The sequence below is a fragment of the Oratosquilla oratoria genome, chromosome 10 (genome assembly GCF_046742065.1).
Source record: "Oratosquilla oratoria isolate Oo_2021 chromosome 10, ASM4674206v1, whole genome shotgun sequence".
NCBI classification, from domain to species: domain Eukaryota; kingdom Metazoa; phylum Arthropoda; class Malacostraca; order Stomatopoda; family Squillidae; genus Oratosquilla; species Oratosquilla oratoria.
Window position 1 is genome coordinate 17436693 of NC_134786.1, and position 16008 is coordinate 17452700.

Sequence of the window (16008 nt, forward strand, 5' to 3'; positions counted from 1 at the left end):
TTCTCATACTTATATACACACACACACACACACACACACACACACACACACACACACACACACAAACACACACATATATATATATATATATATATATATATATATATATATACATATATACATGCATATATGTATATATATATATATATATATATATGTGTGTGTGTGTGTGTGTGTGTGTGTGTGTGTGTGTGTGTGTGTGCGTGTGTGTGTATACATACATATATATATATATTTATATATATATATATATATATATATATAGCAAAATAATTAACAAACACCTAGCTTGCCCTATCTCTTCCCTATTCCAAATCTTTCAAAGTACAATTCGCTTGCCATGTTCCTCCCTACTGTGGCGTTGAAATTTCCTGCTATTACCCTACAGTTAGTCTCCTCACAATTCCACTGTTGGATTTGTATCAACATTCATGAAGTCAATATCATCATATGAGCTCTAAAAGTTGATGCACAAACCTAAAATACTTCCACGGTGTATTCTTGCATAATCTAAACACAATCCAATTTTCCCTAACTGATAAATTGTTTAATCTTATTCTGTTACCAACAATCTCTCGGTTTATCAAGAATACTACTACACTAGATATTTTCCTTCTTTTTGACACTACTAAGTACAGTCTTACAAATAATAACTGTCTTGTAGCTGCACGTCATACTCCTCCTCCCCCTCTGGACTTCACTCAGTCCCACGATATCCCACCTTATGTCTTCCACTTCTTCCATCAAATACTCCAGCTTGCGGTCTCCCACGAGGACATGCACGATGCAGCCATGGATGGGATCAAAACGCACGTGCCCAGACACAAACATTTTGATTTTTTTTTATCCAAATACAATAGCAGATAATAAATATTCGATTTTTGCGTCATAAAAAACAATTATGAAACTCTAAAACATATACAAATACTATTAGTACTATATTTGTAAATGCCATAGCAGTTTCTTTCACTCCAAGTTTATTAAAAAAAATACTTAAGTGTTCCTCAACCAAACCATTGAAAGCTTTCACGTTAAAATTCTTCGGGTCCTGTCAATTTGGCCTTCGCTTTCAAACTCTGGCAAGAGAAGCGAAAAAGGATAACCAAAATATTGTTGAGAAACATCACTCGAAAAAATGAATTCACAATTCTTTATATCTGAGCACTTGAGTTCAATAAAAGAAAATAAATCTATAGTTCTTAATGTTTGAGTTAAAAGCTTTTTCGGTCCCAAAAAATTTAATACCCTGCTTCTGAAGCTGTTCTATATCTCTCAGTTACTTATCAGTAACATTCCGACAGACTACCAGATTAGATCAAAATCCGACAAGGCAATCAATCAGCCAATTTTTAAATTCACAAAGGCTTTCCCCACATTCTTCCACGAGTCGACAACCCCTGCCACGTCACTCCTACAAACCTCCCTAACCCGTCTCTACAACTTCTGTCTGGTCTTCCTCTTCCACGCGTCCGAACTCGCGGCGTCCAGTCAGTAACACGCTTGCTCCACCCCCAAACCTCCTTTTCTGGCTGTCTTTCTTCCATTCCACTTCCACGCTACTCTCTTAATGGGTTATCACACTGGGCTTCCACGGGCTTCACCAGCCCTGACCGTCGAGACTTTGTTTAAATAAAAACGACCTAAGTTACTTTTCAAATATCCAATTATCAAATTATCTTTCCGCCATACATAGCAAATCTGAATGACGAACTACGAGATTATAAACCTATACAAATGTTAGACGTACTGTTCAATTGTTCTTGGAGAAGTCTAGAATTCTATAAGCGAAGCAATATTTTAGTTACTCAAATGGAGGTTGGCGGTAGGATGGTAGGATGTTGAAGTAAAAATACCCCAGTGTGATGACCCACTTTACCCAACTTCCTATCTTCCTGTCTTCCGGCATTATTCCTGTCACTGGTCTCTCCAATTTTCTCCTTTGCATTGTTTCCATCGATTTCATCTTCCAAGTCTCACAGCCGTAGAGCATAGCTGGGATCATATATCAACTGTAAAGTCTACGTTTCACAGAGCCTTTCACGATGCTTCTATATTTGTCACAGTTCATCTGCGCGTTTTACTTCATTTACGTTATCTTTACTTAATTTTGGTATCTGACATAAGTAATTATACTCTTCAACTTCTTCAAAATTCTCACCCTCGATTACAATTGGCATTTGATTTTTGTTTTTTTACCTGAACCTGAGTTTCGTTATACTCATATTCACCTTCAAATCTACTCTGAGATTTTCTTTGTTCAGATCACTCAGCATGACTTGCAAGTCTGTCTTTTTTTTTTTTATATATAAGAATAATTTCGAAGCAAAATTGTACACAGCTTGGGCGAACCTGCATCATCTTGCATGACTTATTTCTCGATATTGATCATCTTTCTGTCTGTTGCCGATGAACAACTGTTCCTTTTGCGTAAATGCGGTTACAATGTTCTAGACTTCCGTATGAACATCTCAACAATTTTGTGTCTAACATTCATATTTCAGATTTAACTTCTCTTAATTCGCCCTTTAGTTTCTCACTCTATGACGCAAGAGTAATTTGACATTCGGAAATTTGAAAAAACAAAATATCGTAACCGAAGTCGTTTCTATTCAAACGAAACAGAAAAAGCAAGTAGCATGTTAGCGAGAAATGCCTAGTGTGCTGCCAGGGGTATATCGCCATAGGCAGCAAGAAGTTTAAGGATCACAGTTCTTGCAGCTCAAATGAAAAAGCAAAAGCAAGTAATATGCTAGGGAGAAATGCTTAACCCTCGCTTTCTACCAGTTTGCTTATAAAGCTTAGTAATACCTTTTCTTGTAGAGTCAAAGACCTTTTTTAATCTACACAAAAACTCGATTTGCTTATTCAATTCTAAAGCCAGATACATCATTACGATTTTCATTATACAAAATAACAAATGCGACAAAAATGGCTCAAAAACAAGTATCTAACATTTGAAATTTCTCTAATGAGCAAATATAAATCCTTGTACATACATACATACACACATACACACACACACACCACACTAAAACTCGATTTGCTGATTCATTTCTAAAGCCAGATACATCATTACGATTTTCATTATACAAAATAACAAATGCGACAAAAATGGCTCAAAAACAAGTATCTAACATTTGAAATTTCTCTAATGACCAAATATAAATCCTTGTACATACATACACATACATACATACATACATATATATATATACACACATATATATATATGCGTGTGTGTGTTTTATTTAACAGGAACGCCCATGACAACATTGGGTGTAATGTTTGTAGATGTCCGCGGTTATGGCACCCATGTTTGCATGTACGTTCGTATGTATGTATGCATGCATGTATGTGTATGTGTGCATGTACGTATACATGCATGTATATATGAATGTGTGTGTGTGTGTGTGTGTGTGTGTGTGTGTGTGTGTGTGTGTGTGTGTGTGTGTGTGTGTGTGTGTGTGTGTGTGTGTGTGTGATTAACCATGGTCTTGGATCACGTGTTGGACTCGTGATCGACAGCTATTTCCCTCCCGGAAGAGAGCTCAGAGCTCATACATGACCGATCTACGGGTAATGTTGTGACCTTGCACGCACACATACACACCCCAACTCCCCGCCCACGAGAGCTGGAGTAACGACCCGCAGCGCAGTGATACTGAAATTATATCAGTCATGGGCGGGATTCAAACCCGGACCGCCGTAGTAGCACCCAGGAACTCTACCAGTTCCACGAATCGCGCGCGCGTGTGTGTACGTACGCTCGTATGCAAGTACTGTATTTTTGTATGTGTGCATGTTGTATGTTTGTATGCATGTATGTTCGTATGTATGTACGCATGTATGTAATTCACCATGGTCTTGGATCACATGTTGGACTCGTGATCAACAGTTATTAACCGACCGGATGAGAGCTCAGAGCTCGTATGACCGATTTATGGGTAATACTGTGACCTTGCACGCACATACACACACAACTTCCCGCCCGTGAGAGCTGGAGTAACAACCCGCAGCGCAGCGGTACTGAAATTACTTCAGCCCTGGGCGAGATTCGAACCTGGTCCGTCGTAATGGCAGGCGAGAACTAACCACTGCGCCACGAGGTTGTGTATGTATATATCCGTATGTATGTATATGTATGTATTCATGTGTGTATGTATATATGTATGTACGCACGTTCGTATGCATGCACTATGTATGTATATGTATGCATGTACATGTATCTATGCATGTATGTTCGTTAAGCATGTACCCTATGCATGTGTGTGTGCACTTTATTCACCTATTTATTGATTTATTCAATTCGTTTACTCATTTTGCATCGCCTTATACAACATATTCATTGAAGCCTTGCTAGTGGCCCACGTCACAATGACGTCATTCCTTCTCCCCAGTGTGTCTACGAGGAATTCCCCCTTCGGGCCATCAAGGGATATTCCAGCGAGAAGTAACCTGTGACGGAGCGAGAGATGAAATTAATACCATCGTCTACCACATACGGTCCCATCGCGTTCCTTTATAACCCAGACAGTGCCCACTAGCCTGGGCGGTTGTAACAGGAACTACATGGAAATATACATGCGTATAAATCGCCAGAATGAAGCACTATAATCCACTATCATGTGAAAGTCTCCATTTGGCCTGTCGGAGGCTTCCCTCAGATGAATAAAATCGCCTGGCGACAGGCAGAATTGGTCGAACAATTTTAGTTCCACCTCCCATCAACTCCTCCATCGCAGCGACTTGGGGGGATGGCGCACTAACGCACGTACAAACACACACTTCCCATCTCTCTCACACACACACACCCTTTTAGTGTCTCGCCACTCCTGTAAATTTGACATCAGTTAAAATAAAACGATTTCTAATAATCATAGGATTATTAGGGATTTTGGGCATTATCCCATTCGACGCAAATTTTTTTACATTGAAATTACGAACACAGACAAAGGAAACGGAGACGAAAATATAAATATTTTTTGACACTCACTGAGGATTGAGCAGCCCACGAGTCAAGTGGCAACAGCTGAAAATTCACTCCGACGTTAAGTTACAATTCCTTGAACGACGTCTTTAAGTGTTTCCCATTGTCGTTTCCAATGACCAAGGCACTGTCAATCACTATTTACCACGTCACAATACTTGTGATGATTAGGTATCCAAGTAAATGGCACTTACAGGAGAGATTAAGGAACACTGCCTTAAACGCCCGCTGTCGTACTAGCCACTGTGTACAGACTGAAGTACGATGACGTCAGAGACCTTTTCTATTGTCAGTGCGCTTTGTCGGATTCCAGTATTATTCGTTCCATTCGGTATTTCATTTACACCTGTGATATTTGTTTGTTTTCCGAGTATTTGTCAAATTTATTCTTATGTTAAACATTATCACAGTCATGGTTGTTCATAAAAAGTCTATGGTAGTTTTTCCTTGGCTGCTGCCGTCTATAATTACGAAGTGAACAGTCAAGTTTTGCAATGAAGGACCAAAACCAAAAGTGAGTATACAGGAAAACAAAGTAGATTTGGCAACATATCTCCCCAAGTCCACCTGTGGCATGAACAATACGTGTTGCTATCTCAAAACTTAATGCTTCTAATATCCACCACATTGGTCACAATACATTGCCATGACTTGATTTATTTAACTGAAATTTATAATCCACACGCTCTAAAACACTTAACGAACAAATTCATTTTGGATACAATTAATGAAATATCTAACAAATACCAAACTGACAACTCAAATGAAGGTCACACACACGCAGTTATCTTTTAACATTAAACATAATGTTACGATCATAAATATCGTTCAGAGATGATAACTGTTATTCTTTATCCCCATAGGATACGTGAACCATAATGTAGACAACTTCGCTGATAAGAGAAACCTACTTTTCACTGATTCAAATGCTACAAGGGCAGTCGACTACGTAGACCCGTGCTGCCCCCTACGACGTAAATTCATAGGAAGAGATGGAAACTGTCCATATCCTGGACGTACACAAAAATAGTATACCTATCATAATCGAATTACATTCAAATGATAACGATTTAGGAAATATTGTTGCACACAAAGAGGAAAACAGACGGTTTCGTTCAACTGGGTTGCGTTCGGATGGAGAGCAAATACTGGTGACTTTAACAGGCGCCTAAGCATCCATGCGGAAAAAATATAGGCTTGGCCCGCTTAATATTGTGATAATTTCAAAGGTCTTACCATAAGAGTTTGCATCGGTATTTCTGAATATTACATATTTACATTTTAATGCCCGCACACATAAACAAAGACGGAGAAATCTAAATATGTGATATATAACTAATAGACAACAGACAATAAGAGACGCATCGTGCGGTGTGGGTGTGTTGATTTCGTGGAATTCCGTCTCAAAACCTTCACTTATGAAACTCTGTTTTACATTAACTCGTACTGTCAAATTTATCACACAAATCCGTGCTTAATTTTTCTTGTCACAACTGAAGAAAGAGAATAAGCGAATCCATATATATTTCGATTGCTAACTCCAAGTAGAGGTTATAGCAATCGAAATATATAGATTCGCTTATTCAACTTTCATTCTTCCCGACTGTGGTTTCAGTCGTGAATTACAAGTGTTACTATATATTTCCACCAGAATTACGTCTTTCACTCTTGATATTATTTCGTTCTTTATTGAATCTTATCTATCTTGTCCACATTTTTAATATTTCTAACAACATTCACGTCTCCTCTTTCTTGTCTTCCAACTTGTTTAGTCTTTCATCGTATAATCTGTTGGTTAGGCTAGGGATTATTTTAAGTAACTTTTCAATTAAACTCTTTTTATTATATATTTCCTTTCATGAGGAAATCACACCACTGCTGCGTATTGCGATCTGGTACGGATAAGTTCTTCAATTGTTTTTTTTTCTTCTTTTTTTCGTGACACCTTCGTTAGAATTGTTAAATGATCATTTTGGGTGACAATTTGGTCAAATTCCATCATCACCCAAACACAGACATTCAACATGAATTTTATTGTCGAATAGCTCCTAACCTAATGCATTCTAACCTAACCTAATTTAACCATTCCACAGAAAATATATATATATCTTTGAAATTCATAAACGAAAGAAATGAAAACATGTGTTTGAGTGATACTGGAATAATACAGACAATTTAAAATTAATCAAAGCCTATCAAGATCTTTTCTTTGGTCTAACCATTGTCCCATTTACCATTGTATAACTTCATTTTAGTCTCATCATACTTCTACCCATTTCCATTTTCTATTTTGCTATTCCTGGCTCCAATCATAGATATTGTTCAGTTCCCCTAATACACAGAAACAAGGATTTCCCAACATAAATATAGTGTGAGATCTGCCCAGGAAATTAATGCGTCATTTCAACATAAAGCATTATACAACCATCGTATCGATTGGTCTAAGGCAACAATTTTAGCCAAAGGAAAAAGCATAAAAGAAATAAATATAATAGAATCCTGCTTAATATCAGGCACGTTTGATAAAAACATAAACTTAAGCTATGGTCATTTTAAATGTGATAAATTGGTAACCCAAATGGTCACCAAGATCTTTCCGCCAGATTGAGCCTTATGTGTTGGTCAGGTCGATAGAGGTAAGGTCATCCCCCCTTCTCGCATTGTATTGTCTCCCCCTCCCCCCCTATGGTTGCCACCTGATACTTACATTTAAACACAACTCTGTATCTCTGTCATTTAGTCTGAAGATGTAATATACGAAAGTACTTACTGTCTACAAGTTTCCCTTCTCCTGTGGTTATTTTGCATTTTTGTATCACGGTGATGTGATTGCTTGCATATATATATATACATATACATATATATATATATATATATATATGTATATATATATATATATATATATATGTATATATATATATATATGCACATATTTACAGATACTGAATAGTTCTCAGTACATATGTATTGCAGTTGATAAGATGAAATATATATATATATATATATATATATATACATCTATATATATGTATATATACATATATATATATATATATATATATGTATATATATATTGTGACATCATGACAGGTGTATGAATGGTAAGAATGGAAAGACACGATTGAGAACAAGAGACTTTATTCCTGACCGGCTTCGCCTTTGGGGCTTCTTCAGAGGAAATATTACATCTGAAGAAGCCTCAAAGGCGAAACCGGTCAGGAATAAAGTCTCTTGTTCTCAATCGTGTCTTTCCATTCTTACCATTCATACATATATATATATATATATATATATATACAGTATATATATATATATATATATATATATATATATATCCATTATCTATAGGTTGGTATGGCATATATCAGGAACACTGTCAAAAACCGAGCCTTGTGGGACCTCACTATTCACCTCTCTCTAATACAGACACCTCATCCTTCAGAGCTCTTCTCATGAATCCTACATGAAACTCTTCCTCCATTTCAGGAATGAACAGGCCAACACAAAGGCATCCTTCTTTGAGTCCTTCTACGTACTCTGCTTCCCACGTTAACCTTCTGCGAGTGACCTTATCAAAGGCTTTCTCCAAGTCCAAATACATACACTCCACGCAAGTCTCCATCATGCAGAATATTAAGTCTTTACTGAATTCAAGTTGGTTATTTGCCAAGACAATTATCTCCTGCGAACATCATGTCCACCTGTCTTTCACACAATTTGAATAACATATAAGTGAAAGACATCCATCATTTTTCTGAACCTCACTTTATCCTCCTTTATATTTTAGAACAGATTTTGACCTTTTTTTAATCTTGGGACACTCTTCCCACTTCTTGTAAACACATACACAGCTTGTGGGCCTTGCTCACCAACTGCTACCTGTATTCTTTGTGTATCCAATTGGAAATCCCCCGGAAGTCCATGTCATTTCCAAGACCTTGAGTAATTATGCACTTCTCGTGTTCCGACTAATCAATTATTTACCACAACTTTTCCAGATGATATCTTCTTTCTCTCGAATCCACTACCTTTGGTAAAAACTGATTGGTTCACTATATACTATCCCGTCTAGTTTTAGAATGCTATTAACTGAATCAGAACTTCCCTTGGCTAACTGAACCAACATAACGCGCGACAGAGGAGCTAGAATGTCCACAAGGATAGAAACGCTAGTAAACTACATACATTCCATCTTTTTATTAGATCCTTTCTTTGAGTCTTAATTTGTCCTTTACAAGTGTATAAAACAGTTTGGGTTGGTAATGACACGTGTCAATTATACTTTTTGTCAAGTTTCTTTCTCATTCTTGTGCCTTTGAATTCTTCCTCTACCTTAATTATCTTAATTTCCACTTGCCCCGTGTGTGTGTGTGTGTGTGTGTGTATGTGTGTGTGTGTGTGTGTGTGTGTGTGTGTGTGTGTGTGTGTGTGTGTGTGTGTGTGTGTGTGTGTGTGTGTGTGTGTGTGTGTGTGTGTGTGTGTGTGTGTGTATGTCTGTGTGTGTGTACGTTCGCTTGCTTTAAACGACACAACCTGTTGAAAACATTAAAGAACAATTATATTTTAATCAGAGTCGTAATGCAGTGTCGGTGACAATAATACTAAGTTGCTGCCGCAGAAATGGTCACAATACATTGTGACTGTTATTATGAGCCTTCTCCTGGAATGTGTTGCCAGGATGTAAATACCACCACAGCCAAAAAATATAATTTCACGAGGGATATGATCAATATTTGAACATGAGGAATGAAAATGTAGTGATAATAGTAATAATAATAATTCATATAATGACAATAATATTAATGATAATAATAACAAAATAATAACAATTGATAATGATGATAATAAAGATAATAACAGTAATATTAATGATAATAATAATAATATCAACAACAAAATATTAACAATGATGATAATGACAGTACATTACAGTTACAACAAAAACATGATAGGCCCTACGTAATATTTCAACCCCCACACGTGATATTTCAACCCCCAGTCGTAATATTTCAACTCTCACACGTGACATTTCGACCCCTAGACGTGACATTTCAACCACCACACGTGGCATTTCAACACCCTGACGTGATATTTCAACCCCCATTCGTGACATTTCAACCATTACATGTGATATTTCAGCCCTAGACATGATATTTCAACCCCAAGTGTGATATTTCAACCTCCCCAAACGTAATATGTCAACCCCAGAGGTGATACTTCAACCCCCAAGCGTGATATTTCAACCCCAAACCGTGATATTTCAACCCCCATACGTTATATGTCAACCCCAGACGTGATATTTCAACCCCCAAGCATGATATTTCAACCACCCTATACGTAATATATCAACCCTAAACGTGATATTTCAACCACCCCATACGTAATATGTCTACCCCAGACGTGATATTTCAACCCGCAAGCGTGATATTTCAACATCCCCAGGCGTAATATGTCAACCCCCAGACGTGATATTTCAGCCTCCCCAAGCGTAATACATCAACCCCCAGACGTGATATTTCAACTTCCCCAGACGTGATATTTCAACCCCAAGCGTGATATTTCAACCTCCCCAGCCGTAATATGTCAACCCCCAGACGTGACTGGGGTCGTGTGACGTAGACAACCAGATTATATATTACAAATGTGGGTAATGTCTACACACACAGGGAGAAAAAAGACGCGAGATTCCTCTACAGCCTCGCCCAAATTAAAACCAGAATCCTGAGTCATCTACGAGTATCGGAAAAAGGAAAAATGGCGAGATTACTGCATACCACAGTTCATTTTATCATTACAGGAATGGAAACCAAGCCTGATAGTAAACTGTCTTATCTCTAAAGACGCGTCTCGGAACGTCGTACGGCCCGACCCGTACGCGAAGTACTTCTGATATAGAATTATTTTAACATCACGAAATATGTAATGTTTTATTTCGATTATTATTATTACAAATCGCCCGGTAGCAGTCAGAGAAAATACACCAATTGTGAGCAATGGTAAGAGGGATTTTGTACTCACAGGGTCGTGCGTTTGAATGTTTAGTTTTGATCTCGTGCCGTTGAATTTTGTAAATAACAGCAAGTCATGATGGCTCATATGGTATGATTCAGTGCCCGTGGCCTGACGTAATCAACAATAAGAATTTATATCCTTGGAGGTAATAACGCTTCCAAACTATGAAGACTTTTTTTTTTTTTTTTTTTTTTTTTTAGATTAGTTTTCACCTGCAAACCTAGATCATCACCCTTGCCTCAGTGCTTAGGAGTCACATATCTTACCAGAAAACCGTACTTTATGAAGCCAACCACTCCCTCACTGAGATGGGAGGGGGAAGAAGAAGACGAAGAATAAGAACAAGAAAAAGAGGAAGAACAAGAACAAGAATAAGATGAAGAAAAGAAGGAAATGAAAATGGAGATAAAAAAGAGGAATATGATGAAGAAGGAAACAAAAAGAAGAAAAAGAATATGGAGATGAAAAGAAGAAATAAGGAGAAGAAAGAATAAAACGAAAAAGAAGGGAAAGAAGAAAAAATAAGAAAGAAAAGAAGGGAAAGAAGAAAAATAAGAAAGAAAAAAGAAAACGAAAACGATGAAGAGGAAGAAACATAAGAAGAAGAAGATGAAGATGAAGAAGAAGAAGAAGAAGAAGAAGAAGAAGAAGAAGAAGATGAAGATGAAGAAGAAGAAGAAGAAGAAGAAGAAGAAGAAGAAGAAAAATGAGAAGAAAAACAAGAAGAAGGAGATAAAAAAGAAGAAAAATGAGAAGAAAAACAAGACGAAGGAGATGAAAAAGAATAATATGAAAAACAAGAGGAGAATTAAAAAGACGAAGAGGAAGAAGAATAAAGAGAACTTTTGCAAATAAACTTCATAGACCACGAAAAGGCGTTTGACTCAGTAGTTGAGCGCAAAGTAGTGACGGCGGCTCGGCACTGGCAGTCGCGTTCCCTCCTCCCCTGCAGGCGTGAGAGCCGAACTATGAAGGTCATGGGGTCAAGTTCCACCGAGAGACAGACTTCTCCCTCTCTCTCTCTCTCTCTCTCTCTCTCTCTCTCTCTCTCTCTCTCTCTCTCTCTCTCTCTCTCTCCCTCTCTCTCTCTCTCCCTAACACCTATTGTAGTTGGATTTTATGGATATCGTGCCCACGGGAGACCTTTTTGTCCACGAATATAAACAGATGAATATATAAGTAAATAAATAAGAAATAATAAACAATACACAATGATAATAAATAACAATAAACAATACACAATGATAATAGATAATAAACAATACACAATGATAATAGATAATAAACAATACACAATGATAATAAATAACAATAAACAATACACAATGATAATAAATAACAATAAACAATACACAATGATAATAGATAATAAACAATACACAATGATAATAAATAACAATAAACAATGCACAATGATAATAAATGATAAGAAACAATACACAATGATAATAAATAAGAAATAAATAAATACAATGACATAATAAATTAACAAGCAAATAAATGAAATATATATATACGTATATAAACAAGTAAATAAGTAAATGAATCCATAAATAAATGAATAGATAAGCAAATAAACGGTGTTAATCGACAAGACAATTTCTGACTCAACGCCTGGCAGACTTTCTCCAGAAGGATATGACTTCGTCAGTTGCACCATTTTGTACTTCCCCCATGCTCGGATTCCCAGTCCTGAAGCTTTTTTTTTTTTTTTCTTCTTTCTTTTGTTCCTTGGTCTCTTGCGTCTCCATTGTAAATTTATATTTCTTTCTTCCTCCTCCATCTTGACATCTGTCGTTTAATGACATTGTTTATTGGATTTGGTTTTAACTCGCCGCGTTGGACCATGAGATTTGTTACTCAGAGTTAAGCTTTCTCAGATTTGTTATGAAGTTATTATCCATATGTCACCTCTATCTACTTCCACTTCATCTAAACATCATTTAAATCTTACACATCCGATATTATTCTAAAATAAGAAAGTATTTACAAGACAGGGGATCCATACAAAGAGACACTTTCATGTCACGACACCATGTCTGAACCAGCGCAATTTCTTTTGTGCATAATAAGCAGCTGCCGACAAATTGATCAAAATGGTGGAGGATCCAAGGGGGGGGATAGCTGAGCCCCCTCCCCCCTAAATTTGTTTTTTCATTATTACCTCATAGCAGAGATAATAAAAAACTACCTTGTGGACACCGGCAAGTGGCAAAAAGCAATAATACAGTGACAGAATATCTCCCCTCCCCAGCATTTTTATAAAACACTTCAGAAAGAATAATTGGAGGGATATTCAACACATTATTGAGGATAATTTTTTTCAAAATTATTATTTTTGTCCAATATTTTGAAAGAAACTAAATCAAGTGAGAATATAGACTTCAAATTATATTCAAAATCATCACATTCATGCTACATAGTACCTCTGTTAAAAAGCGTCATCTATATTGACAAAATTCAGGTTAGCCCCCACAAAGCGTCATTTTTATCGATAAAATTCAGGTTAGTCACCACCAAAGCTTCATCTATATAGACAAAATTCAGGTTAATTCTCACAAAGCGTCATCTATATCTACAAAGTTCAGGTTAAACCCCCCCCCAAAAAAAAACAAAAAAAAAACGAAACGTCTTAATAATAAAGTCTAGAATTTATGTTACAGGTATTCCATGATTCACAACTATAGATCAGTATGGGTTTCACTACTGTAGTATACATAATATTTTTACATCTCACGGAGATATTCTATTTTTCTTAGCAATGAATACAGCACCAATAGCAAAGGAGAAGTCATCCTTAAATATTTCATTCTGGTTACCGCCAGGCGAATTCTTGCAATTGGATTTTATTCAATAAATTTACTAGAAAGTAGAAATATTACATTCTGGAATTGGACACATTTCCATCAAGCTGAAACGAACGTGAAACAGAAAATGACTTCCAGGCTCCTATTTCATACGTTGGGTATCGTTCTCGCCTCGCTAACAAGAGGGACATCTTCCAGGTATTCACCAGATCCATCCCCATCTTCTCCAGGCAGTACTGTAGTGCTTCATCTTTTATTCCTCCCTCTCTCCCTTCCTTCTTCCTTCCCTCCCTCCCTCCCTGGCTCCTCCACTCCCTCCCTCCCTGACGGCTGGTCCCCCACGTTCAGAGACGATCGTGGGAGCAGGGTCAGCGATTGGCTGCGTCCAGAGGAAACGCCTGAGCGGAAGGTGGTGGCACACTGAGCATTTTTCGCTAGCATGCTACTTACTTTTGCTACTTCGTTTGAGTAGAAACGATTTCGGTTACGATCTTCTGTTTTGCTTTTCGAATGTTAGACGCATTGTTGAGGTGCTCTTACGGAATTATAGAATATTGCAACCGAAGTCGTTTATACTCAAACGAGGTAGCAAAAGCAAGTAGCATGCTAACCTAAGTGTGCCGTCACCATTACTCGTTCTCCTGGAAGATCGCCCCCTTGGATAAAGGTCATCTTGTTTCTTCGGAAAGGTCAGGCGGGGTGAAGGTGACGAGGCTGCAGGAGCCACGCCCTTTGGGCTCTGAGATTTGGGTCCCGATCGCCCATGGGCACCTCATCACCAGCACCCATCAGGAGCGTTAGTCAACAAACAGGTTTCGCAGTCGGCCAAGTCCCGCCACTGGATGCATTCGAGTCGGAACAAAAAGAGGCGAGAGCAACTTGTATTTCTCATTTCTTCTTCTTCTTCTTCTTTATTGTTTCTTTCTCTTTTCTTCTTCTTCTTTATTGTTTCTTTCTCTTTCTTTCTTTATCTCTTTCATTCTCTCTTTCTCAATCTCTCTCTTTTTCCATCCTTCCTTCTTTCTTTCAATGTTTTGTCATTTCAAAATCTATACAGTACCTTGCGTTACATTCTGAATTCAAAATTGGGAAATTTGATATGGTGTCACAACTCAATCTAAATAAGACGTATTTTCTTGCATTGAAAATATATATTTTTGTTTCTTTCTGTTCAGGTTGCATTTCGGAAAATACAGTTTATCGATGTCCGAGTCAAGAAAATGATAAAACGCAAAATGTTTTTCTTAGGTTTAAACCTACTGCAAAATAAGTCGATGGGTTACCACTGTGATGTTTAGAATCATCTGGGTATGAACCAGGTTAAACCAAACCAGTTTAACTTGTCATTCAAGCAAACCAGGTATTTCGTTGCAGGTCAAGACACTTGATATATTCACACACGCAAACCACGATCAATACTTCAGTGCTCTCTGTACACTGCTGTACGATACCAGCGCTGTTTCTGGTGATTCTGATTTATGTGTTTGTTCCCTCTGCCGTCTGGCAGTGCAATGTAGTTCAATTCGAAGCTACACCTAAGCAAGATGCTGTAATGCCTGCCATTTATTTTATATTCTTTGTTTGTTATTGTTTGTTTAATATTTATTATTATTTATCTGTCCATTTATCACAATTTATTATTTACCTGTTTGTCTATTATTTAACTTTACATATTTATTGATTTTATTTTGTTATTATTTATATTATTGTTATCTTAACTCTTTATCATTATCATTATTATTATTTTTTTTTTTTTAATGATTGCTGAAACTATCGGTTGTTTTAAGAAACAGTTATGCAACTTTATGGATGGAGATGGCAGGTGGTCATGGACATGGAACTGCCTCGTGTAGGCCTTAAGCGGGCTACACACTATCAAACATGTTTGCTCAGCGTGTTTGTTTAAACATCGCCACAGACTTTAACGGGTGTTTGATCAAACGTCAGTATGTCTGCTGACAACGTCCCTTCAACATGAGCCAAAAGAAAGCGTGCATGGCTAAACTTTTAGCCATAGCCACTGAAAAGCCGGCTAAGCAAAAGAAGAAAGTGTGGATGAAGGAGTGGTACAAGAAGAAATGCAAATTATCTCATGAATGCCTGACTGTTTGATCAAACATCGCCACACACTCATCAAACATGCTGGACAAACAAGCAGTTTGACCATCGAGTATCAAATACCTTGTTGGACAAGCATGTTTG

At 37.3% G+C, this 16008-nt stretch overlaps 1 protein-coding gene across 2 annotated transcripts in view; it reads right to left on the bottom strand.

Annotated features, from left to right (window-relative positions):
- Positions 1-5246, bottom strand: part of LOC143029123 (uncharacterized) — a 58689-nt gene extending 53443 nt beyond the window's left edge. Inside the window, exon 1 of one of the 2 annotated variants that reach the window (XM_076191564.1) lies at positions 5182-5213. The gene's annotated coding sequence lies outside the window, so the exon portion shown is untranslated. Of the gene's footprint in view, positions 1-4993 lie in introns of both variants that reach the window. The other variant, XM_076191563.1, reaches the window with a different exon arrangement.
- Positions 5247-16008: the final 10762 nt, after the last annotated feature.